Raw genomic sequence first — 10,261 nt, forward strand, 5'->3', positions numbered from 1 at the left:
TTGTTAGAGTACTACGTTGTTATGTTCGAACAAGTATGCCATCTGTGTTAAGGTGGATTAAGAAGTTTCTATTAATTAGTTTCTTCAGAACAAGAATGCGGTATGTCAGCTATGCTGCTTAACTTTTACTTTGAATCAGTGGTTGAAGCAACCTTATATAATAGTAGCGAAGGGGTTTAAAATCGATAAAGAAATATAAATAACACCTTTAATGGCAGGAGGTTAAGAAGATCTTCAAATTCTGTTTGTGGCGAATTAAACAAACAATGGGCTATTTACGAAAATTAATATAATTAACATCAACTATATTTCCTTCGATAGCCCTGACGAGATAAATGAAATTTAACTCGTAGGTGCAAATAAACCATCAAATTCTAAATTGTTGCAATAAACAATCAAAACAATGTATATGTTCAGGTAAAACTAGGTATGGCTTACCGATAATTGAAGTTAATTACCATGGTTTACACTATTGTACGAAACAACGAACAAAACGAATTTAATATATGTGCATTGGTTCACTGGCGGTTTGCGTCTGTCCCTCTTATCGACGATCACGCTCTTGTGGTTCGCGAGATGCATTCCCTCGCGGTACTATAGGGATTATAGAGATACAGGGAGAATAATTGTATCGATAATTTACACAACCATATTTGAATTTAAACACTGTCGAAAGCAGAAAAAATTAATAAAATGAAAAGTTATTAACTATCAATGCAAAAAAACATTAATTTGTTATTGGAAAAGTTAATATTGAACAATCAGTACTAAAATTAGATGACAACCTATTTGATAGAGTTTAAAACTTTTTAGATATCTGGGTAGCTGGATTTATTGTAAAGTTAACAGCGATGAGGAAATCTCGACTAAAAATATAGCTTTTCTCTATGGATCTAAATTCTGTATGTATTTTTTGGTATTACCTTTACATAATAAAAACTCGGCGTAGACGGCACACATACCAATGAACGTTTATTACAAAATATATATGAATGAATGGAACGCTCTAAGAAGAATGGAATGCTCGCTACTTGGACTGACCCTCAGAGACAGGGTTGGAAACGAAAAACATAAGAAGGACTGGCATCACAGATGTCATAGAGCTCAGACAAAAGAAGCAGAGGTAGACCACCTACACGATGGACGAACGACGTCAAAAGATTCGATGGGAATTGGCTACAGGAAGCAAACTTAAGACCGACATAACTAAAAGAAATTACATGAGGAGAGTTAAATGTTCAACTTTGGAAGCAGAAGGCTCAATGATAATGATATATGAATGAATGAAATGAATATCCTGTGGGAGCCTTATAACTGGCTATCAACACTCGAGGGTTGGAAATCTTTTGATTCCAAGCCTTACTTCAAAGGACTTGTGAGTGGATGTATCTCCATAGGTTTGATTCGTCAGTGACCGTTGAAGATAAGGATTGGTAATGTGAGCAATATAGCTCCAGAGAATTAAAATCACTTTAAGTTTATCGACTTATAATTAACTATCTTTAGAGTAGAGAAGCCCTCAACACGGGCCGTAGCGTACTATACAATGTCAAAAATTTGCTTCTTTATAACATGGTGAAAGAGAAACACGTTATATATAAAAAAAATGCCCCGATTTCGGCGTTAGGAGAAATTTTTTATACATGAATTTAGAGTGTTTTAAAAATGCACATCTCTTCAAGGGCGATGTTTGAGTTAATGAACTGATAAAATACTACTTGATGCCGTAAAAGTGAACGTTACCCCCCTCTTTTTATTTAGGTGTGAAAACTATTTAAGATATTGAGGACGCCAATGAGTAGGGTGTCCTGTGCAAACTTGATATAGTGAATATTTTACTTATTCTACACTAAGAAAAGTCTAAAAAATTACATTTTTATTTTATATTTTAAAAACAATATGTTCATTTCTGGAACATATCCATTTAAGTACTTATGAGAGGAGTTTACAATCATTTTTTTTATTTTTTCTCTTGCATTTCTACCATAATACCTATGGATTAGCTTCAAAAGAACGCGCAGAGAATTTTAAAATTAGCTTCCTAATACTTTTCAAAATTGAATTAACACAGGGATCATAGAGATAACATAGAGATGCTTACTAAATAATCATAATAATAAGGACACTTCGTAGGAAATCCCTTTAAAAAATGTATTAATAATTTACCTAAATCGGCTTCTTCTACTACAGCAAATCCCAGTATCGATAACCTTCTCTTCTTTCTGCTGAATTCCTTTTTTAGCCTCCATTGAGTAGGTGGATCATATCAGGACGAACAATTCCTTTCTCTTCTCTTGTTCTGACTGTCCTATCAATAAGTTCCACAAAAAAGTCATTTAATTCTTTGCCAAAAATTGAAACTTTGAAGAACTAAAATCATTAATATACATACATATATATATAATATAATATATATATATATATATATATATATATATATAATATTATACATTTAATGGCATACATATAAAAAGTGATTACGTTGGGAAAAAGTGTAAGGGCAAGGAACCAATACAATACTTACCTCTAAAACCTGCGGTATAAGCATATAACCAAAAAAATTTGATACCTATTCCAGAACCCAAAATCTACATAATCTTCATTCCCATAGTGAAGAATTCAATATCTCTGTGCTTTAAAGAATCTGTTTTAATGCCAAAAGCAGTTGTAGCAATAACATCGTTTGTAAATCGTCTAAAAGTATCCTTCATTTCCTTTTCGATGGTATCTTTGTTATCATTCAGGAAATACTTAATGAAGTTTTCACCACATCTCAGACATCAGGACGAACTTAGCTCGCATTTTGCTGCTGGTGAAGGTTGGACTGAGAATCGGTCTCATATCACGCCATTTTTGGACCTTTCAAAACAAAAAGGGAATTACTTTACACATTTTTAAAAAGCTAGTTTCTTGAATTGACTTATTACATATCACTACGATATAAAGCAGATATGTAGAATATTCAGGAGAGAATAAACATTAATCTTGAAATATACCTGAAAGCAACTTCCTTCGCTACCTGGTAACTCAAGGGATTAGTTAGTTTGAGTAGTGTTTGAGTGGTGTCAAATATTATACAGTGGCAGATAAGACATAAATAAATAGATTTTCTTTAATTTTGTACCTTATTGGGAAGGATTTCCTTATTTTTCCGTGTATCCATCCCTGATATTATAATAACATTCGTTAAAATCTAAACTACCGCAGCCGTACTTTTTATGTACAAAAAATCATTGCTTCAGTGATTATAATGTTTTGAAATGAGCTGTTTGCCATGTAAAACATGTTGTTCGGAAGACAACTTTTGTTTAATGTCCATATCTTTCCAGTAATGTAATTTGTAAGTTTTTGAAATGTCTCAAATAGAACAAAGTATAATAAGGAACAAAAGCAGTTAAATTGAAACAAGCATTGAGGACAATATGACACAATATCTCGAAAGTGTATTCATTCATTGGTCATAGTTTAGACATTTACGAGAGTAAATATTGATAAAATCGCAAAGAAACAAAAATCAATGAAAAGCATTGCTGCTTATAAAACTTAAAAGTCTAAAAAGCGTATGGGTTAAGGAAATTACAGAACTAGTGGTAAATTTTAAATAGAGATTTGTAAGTTAAATATATATATTTAATATGGCATCGAAATACAATTGAGTTGTAATGAAAATTACTTGTTTGTATTGAAAGTATTTAGTATTTGCTTAAACATTTTATTTTTATATTTTGTCTTATTTAATATTTATATTTAATATTCATTTTTTAACATAATATGATCGGATTTAACTATATGTTTTAAATCACCAAAGTAGAAATGCGAAGAATTTCTGTGACGAAACCAAAATTCAGATTTATTTTATTATATTTATTTGCTTTAATCTGTGCCTTCTATAAATTGCAAGCAAAGCAGACGATAATATAGGTATAAGAGAGATATGAGAAATCTAAAACTTACATTCCAAAACATATCTCCCCATCTAAGCAAAAATCCTTATTGAACTGGTTTCTTGTACTCATAAATATTAAACCGAAAAAAAAAACAAGAAAAATGTCTATTTTTGGATAACTTGATATAGGTTTTGACCTAACCATATGTCACACATGTTCGACGGGTGACAAAATCAATTAATCTTGATGAACACTCCAAAGTCTTTATACCAGATTCTTGTATAAACTCCATGGTTTCCACAGACAGTATGAGGTCTTGCGTTATACTGTTGAAAAATCGCATTTGGGAATTGGTTTTGTAGTCAGTTGCAGTACTTCACCAATATATTGTCGAGCTAAAAACTGGGGATGATATGCTTCCCAAATATATAGCACCCTATGCCATAATGCTTGGTTTTCTTGCTTTATGATGTTTAAAGGTGAAGTCTATATTTCGTCTCTCACCTGGAAAACGTCTTACTCTAATGCTCTCATCAGGCCACCCTACACAAAGCCTAGACCTGTTGCCAAGCTCTGCACCATTCTAAGCGTCGAGCCTTATGCTGTGGTGTCCTGTCATAGATACCCCAAAAAGCGGACGGTACCGTCTCAGTCCTTTTCCAAGTAATATTTGATTAACTATCGTCATGAGACTACCCCTTCCTGTCGCATCCCGTCCATTTTTGAGAGCAAGAAGTCTAAGATGTGCAAAACACGATCTTGCAATATTCTGGACGTCCATACACCTCACTACGGCGATAAGTCTTATCATTGGACCACCTCCTCTAAACTCTTAACATCGTTGATGGATTAGCTGTTAACTCTTCGTGAAATTTCCCGTAAACTAAAACCGGTCTCTTTCATACCTTCAATGCGTTCTTTTTCGAAGTCGCTGAAATAAACGAAATTAAAGATGACCGCGAACTCTTGGCATTTTAAATTTACATTATAAATAAATTAAATACTCTGAAATAAACTTTCTTACATTTTTGTTTTTGCGAAAAAAAAATATTGAGTCAAAAAAAGATAGCCAGGTTAAAAACTGTATTACATATATATTTTTAGATAAGATTTACAAAGAAATACTTTTAATCCAAATAAAGTACAGTAGTATATTGACGATAATGGTACTACAAGAGAAGAAACCTTTAATAAGATTTGTAATTATGGGGGATAAAGGGGTAGAATGCAAAAACATAGACCTAATTCCAGTTTACTCCAATTAGCGTCTTCTACTCAAATCCGACTCTCACCTTCACGCTGGTGTCCCCTGTAAACCGATCAACCCAACTGGAGATCCGTATCCACCCCGGGTGGAAAGTTGAGTCGGAATCTGCCGAGAGGCGGGTGAAATGGCCCCTCCGAAAAGGGGGGTTTGGCGTTGGGTTAACTACCCAACCCTGTAAAAGACCTCTTGTTTTGAGAGCTACAAAGAAAGAAACCGGACTGTCTAAACCTTAGACGAATTCTCAAACGAAATAAGGATAATGATTTAAAAAATTGGCACGTTAAAAGTAGAAGCCTTTATCTGCCTGGAGCCACGATTCTGCTTATACAAGAAAATGAATAAAACCAAATCAGATAGCATTGCTTTATAGGAAATGAGGTGTAAAAACATAGCTCAAATACATATGGATATATCATAGGATATGTCGAATAGGACTTAAGGGAAGTTCACTAATATTAGCATTATTAGCAGCCACGCTCAAAAAGAAAGAAACAGAGGATGATGAAAAAGACTATTTTTATGAGGCAACTAGACCGAGAGTACGATGTGTGCCCAAAAAATGACATCAAAATAATAGCAGGAGACTAATGCCAAAGACAGAAGAGAGAATATATTTGCGCCCATCATCGAATAGAGAGCCTACACATAGACTCTAATAATAAGGGCCTCAAAATTATAAACTTTGCGTTGTCTAAGAAGATGGTAATAGCTGGGACAACGATTTCCTCATAGTTTGTTAGAGAATCAAATATAGATAGTGATCACTATTTAGTTAAAGTACGATTAAGGAGAATATCCAACTTAAAACAGGAGATCGGATGATAAAGACAGAAAATTGTAGATGAAGAAGAAGGCATTATTCAAGTATGGACAAATATACGAGATATTGTGTTATAGAAATCGGTTGAAATATTGGGCAAAAACCAAGCCAGAAAAAAATCATTAGTTTGATTATGAGTGCGAAATGGCCACAAATAGAAAGAATGGCTCATATCAAAATACCATTGACGTAGGTTGTACACGTAGAAAACAAGTAGAATATATACATCTTAAAAGAGAGGAAAAACGTATTTATTGACGTAAGAAGAAGGAAAACAAACGCAACACTCTCAATGAGATACAAAGTTTAGTCAATAAAATGAAACGAGGAAATACTTCTTCTTCTTCATGTGCCAATCATCATGGGTAATTCGCACATTTAGATACCGCTGCTCTAAAGAGGGTCAGCAGAAGTGCAGTTAAACCAAGCTCTTAAATTGTTAATATATACTAGAGAAAATACTACTACAATATCCTTAAATAATAGCCGTCGAGCATTTAAACCACGATTAAAAATTTGTAGACACTAACGGTGAAATTCTGCATGATAAAAACTCAGTTCTTAAAAATAGGCACAATATTTCAACGGACATCTAAATATAACGATATTAGAGTAGGTTACAACATAGAAAATTAACAAAATTCTACAAAGTCAACTATACAGTAAAGAAATCAACATGAGAAGAAGTGTCAAATGCCATCTTAAAACTCAAAGACAATAAAGCCCCAGGAATCGATGAAATCTGTTCAGAAATGTATAAAAAGGTTAGTTATCAACTTTTTGCAGTAATCCATAAACTAATAGTCCTTATAGTGAATTGGTACCAGAATAGTGGCTAAAGGGAATAATATGTCCGTTGACATCTGCGTATAAAATCTCGGCAATGTATTGTTTGAAAGACTTAAATTTACAAAAGATATTGTTGATCAATATGAACGCGGATTTACTGCTGAAAAGTCAACTACATATCAAATTCAAGCACGTAGGCAAATTCTAGAAAAGTCACTAGAATAAAATATAGATACCACACCCATCTCTTCGTCGACTTCAAACAGCAGCCCTATGACAGTGTGAAAAGAGCTGCATTATCTAAACCTTATTCATTTTACAAAATTCCAATCGTCAATAGAACCCACGTGTAAAGCCAAACAGGGTCGTACCTGATGTACGACCCTATGTATCATATGATTTTTAAAAAATATTATTTTGAAACTGTTAGTGTAAGAATTTCTTGAAATTTTAATCATTATATCACAATTAAACTAAACTATAAAAAATCACACGACCAGTAAATAACTTAACAATAACTTAAAAATCACCACGATACAATTTGAATTTAAATTGCTGGCAAGTTGGGATCGTAAATTGAGAATTTGTCTAACTTAAGGTAATAAATTATATTTAATAGCCTCTTGAGCAATAAGACGCGCGAATATCAACACGTGCTCATGTTTACTGATCGGGAATTTGGTAAATGAATGTGCTTTATCTATCTAGAAAACTCCAACGTTATTTGACATTAATTATGGTCTAAGACAAGGGAACGCGCTGGCGTGTCTCCCTCTTTAACTTATTGCCTTGGAAACGCAATCAAACAATTAAATATTAGAATGAATGGAACTATTTTTAATAAGATATACGCAAATTCTCGAATTCGCTGACGATATAGTTATAGTGGGCAGAAGTATAAGAGACAGGCTGGTGCAGCCTTTTACAATGCTTGAGGTTCGCGGCAAGTGAATTAGAAACTTGTGATAAAATGAGGAAAAAAACCAAAATATATGTGTGTTTTCCGAAAAAACCCCCGAAATACTCAACAGAGAATTAAAATTAATAACTATACGCTTTGAGCAAGTCAAAGAATTCACATATTTTGGATTGTTAGTAAACGCAAAAACACGACGTGACGAAATAAAAAGACCGCATAGCAATAGCAAAGAAGAACTGTTTACGGTCTCCAGAAACATTTAAAAAATAAAAACTAAAAATATATAAACGTATAGTAAAGCTGAATTAATATATATATATAATATATATATATATATAATATAAAATATATATATATATAGATATATATATATATATATATATATATATATATATAAGACCGGTTTTTTGGGACCATAAATGAAAATGGGCTTTGGCGTCGAAGATACAACTTTGAACTATATCAGTTATACACCGAAGTGCAGAGACTTAGATGGACTGCTAGGATGTCAGATTACAAATACACGAAGAAATTAACATTTTCAAAATGAAAGGGCACAAGGAGTAGAGGACGACCACGAAGGAAATGGATTGATAATGTTAACGAAGACCTACAGATTTTATGGAACCGAAGATGGAGGGAAGTTGCCAGGAATCAACAAGAGTGGCGACTTCTTTGTAAGCAGGCCACGCGCTTATCTCAGAGTCAACAGATTGTCTAGCCACTTATGATGATGAAATAACCTCACGTTATATATTAACAATAATTGTACTACAAGAGAAGAAAAGATGTTTAAAAAATATTTATGATAAGAGCATTAAATAGAAATCAAGATCATGAGTAAACAAGATGAATTCTGTGTTCAAAAATGAAATATTAACATATAAAAGTCTGAAAAATTAACTGAAATTTAATCTGATTGCACAATTATTTTTTTAACTAAACAATTATACAATTTTATATTGATATCGTTGTAGCTAATTAAATTTGTTTACCTTTTAATCCAAATAGATTCTTTCCCATTAGAGGATCGGCATTTTAGGGAACATTTGCCTATGATCCGTGAAATGTTCAAAATCTTTAACGGCAATATGTTTGATTAGATCTGGGTCTCGTATACCAAGTGTGGGCGTCACCATCTGGTACAATCCAAAATATCTAAAAATCAAAAAACTACATATCACCAAGGTGTTTCTCTCTTAACTCTATTTATACTGTAATTTCCAATACCAGTGGTTTATTATTCACGTTCGTTTTCTAGGGCTGTAAAGCCTAGACATTAAAGCGAATATTTATGGAATCTGTATTAAAAATTATCATCATCATAAGTGGCTCGATAATCCGTTGTGGATCTTGGCCTGCTCACAAAGAAGTCGCCACTCCGGTTGATTCCTGGCAACTTCCCTTCGTCTTCTGACACTTAGAATTTTTAGGTCTTCTTCCACATCATCAATACATCTCCTTCGTGGTCGTCCTCTGCTTCTTCTGTTATCTGATTTGAAAAATGTTAATCTCTTCGTGTATTCATGATTTTAAATCCCAGAAATGTGCCCAGCCCATCTAAGTCTCTGCACTTTAACGAATTTCACAACATCTGATATATCAAAACAGCCCATTTTCATTTACGGCACCAAAAATCTTTCTAAGAATTTTTCTCTTAAAAATACCAAGAAGTCTTTCATCATTTTGAGATAAGGTCCACGTTTCAGCCCCATATATCAAAACCGGTCTTATTAAGGTCCTGTATATATTAAGCTTTACTGCACGTTTTATATTTTTATTTCTTAAACATTTTTGGAGACTGTAAACAGTTCTGTTTGTTACTGCTATGCGTCTTTTTATTTCGTCGATTTTCGTGTTTGTTGCGTTTAGTAGCGATCCAAAATATGTGAATTCTTTGACTTGCTCAAAGGTATAGTCATTAATTTGAATTCTCTGTTGGATATTTCGGGGGTTTTTAGAAACCAATATATATTTGGTTTTTTCCTCGTTTACCACAAGTCCTAATCCACTTGTTGCGTTCGCAAGCCTTGTAAAACACTGCACCATGTCTCTTATACTTCTGCCCACTGTAACTATATCGTCAGCGAATACGAGAATTTGCGTCGATCTATTAAAAATAGTTCCATTTATTCTAATATTTAATTGTCTGATTGCCTTTTCCAAGGCAATATTAAAGATGAGACACGCCAGCGCGTTCCCCTATCTAAGAAAATTATTAATGTCAAAGAACGTAGAGTTTTCTCCTTCAATTCTAACGTATGAGCTTACGTTTTGTATTGTTAGTTTAACTTAATTAAATTAGGTGGGATCCCAAAGTATAACATTGCATTATATAATGCAGTTCTTTTCACACTGTCATAGGCTGCTTTGAAGTCAACTAAGAGATGGTGTGTTTCTATGTTATATTTTAGTGACTTTTCTAGATTCTGCCTATGTGCTTGAATTTGATGTGTAGTTGACTTTCCAGCAGTAAATCCGCATTCATATTGACCAACAATATCTTTTGTAAAATATTTAAGTCTTTCAAACAATACATTGCCGAATATTTGATACGCAGATGCTAACAGAGTAATGCC

The 10,261-nt window shown here is 33.2% G+C and overlaps 1 pseudogene; it reads right to left on the reverse strand.

Annotated features, from left to right (window-relative positions):
* Nucleotides 1-2,166: 2,166 nt before the first annotated feature.
* On the reverse strand, nt 2,167-8,836 carry LOC140432089 (cytochrome P450 9e2-like; annotated as a pseudogene).
* Between the last annotated feature and the right edge of the window lie 1,425 nt (nt 8,837-10,261).

Source organism: Diabrotica undecimpunctata, unplaced genomic scaffold, assembly GCF_040954645.1.
Source record: "Diabrotica undecimpunctata isolate CICGRU unplaced genomic scaffold, icDiaUnde3 ctg00002795.1, whole genome shotgun sequence".
Taxonomy (NCBI): domain Eukaryota; kingdom Metazoa; phylum Arthropoda; class Insecta; order Coleoptera; family Chrysomelidae; genus Diabrotica; species Diabrotica undecimpunctata.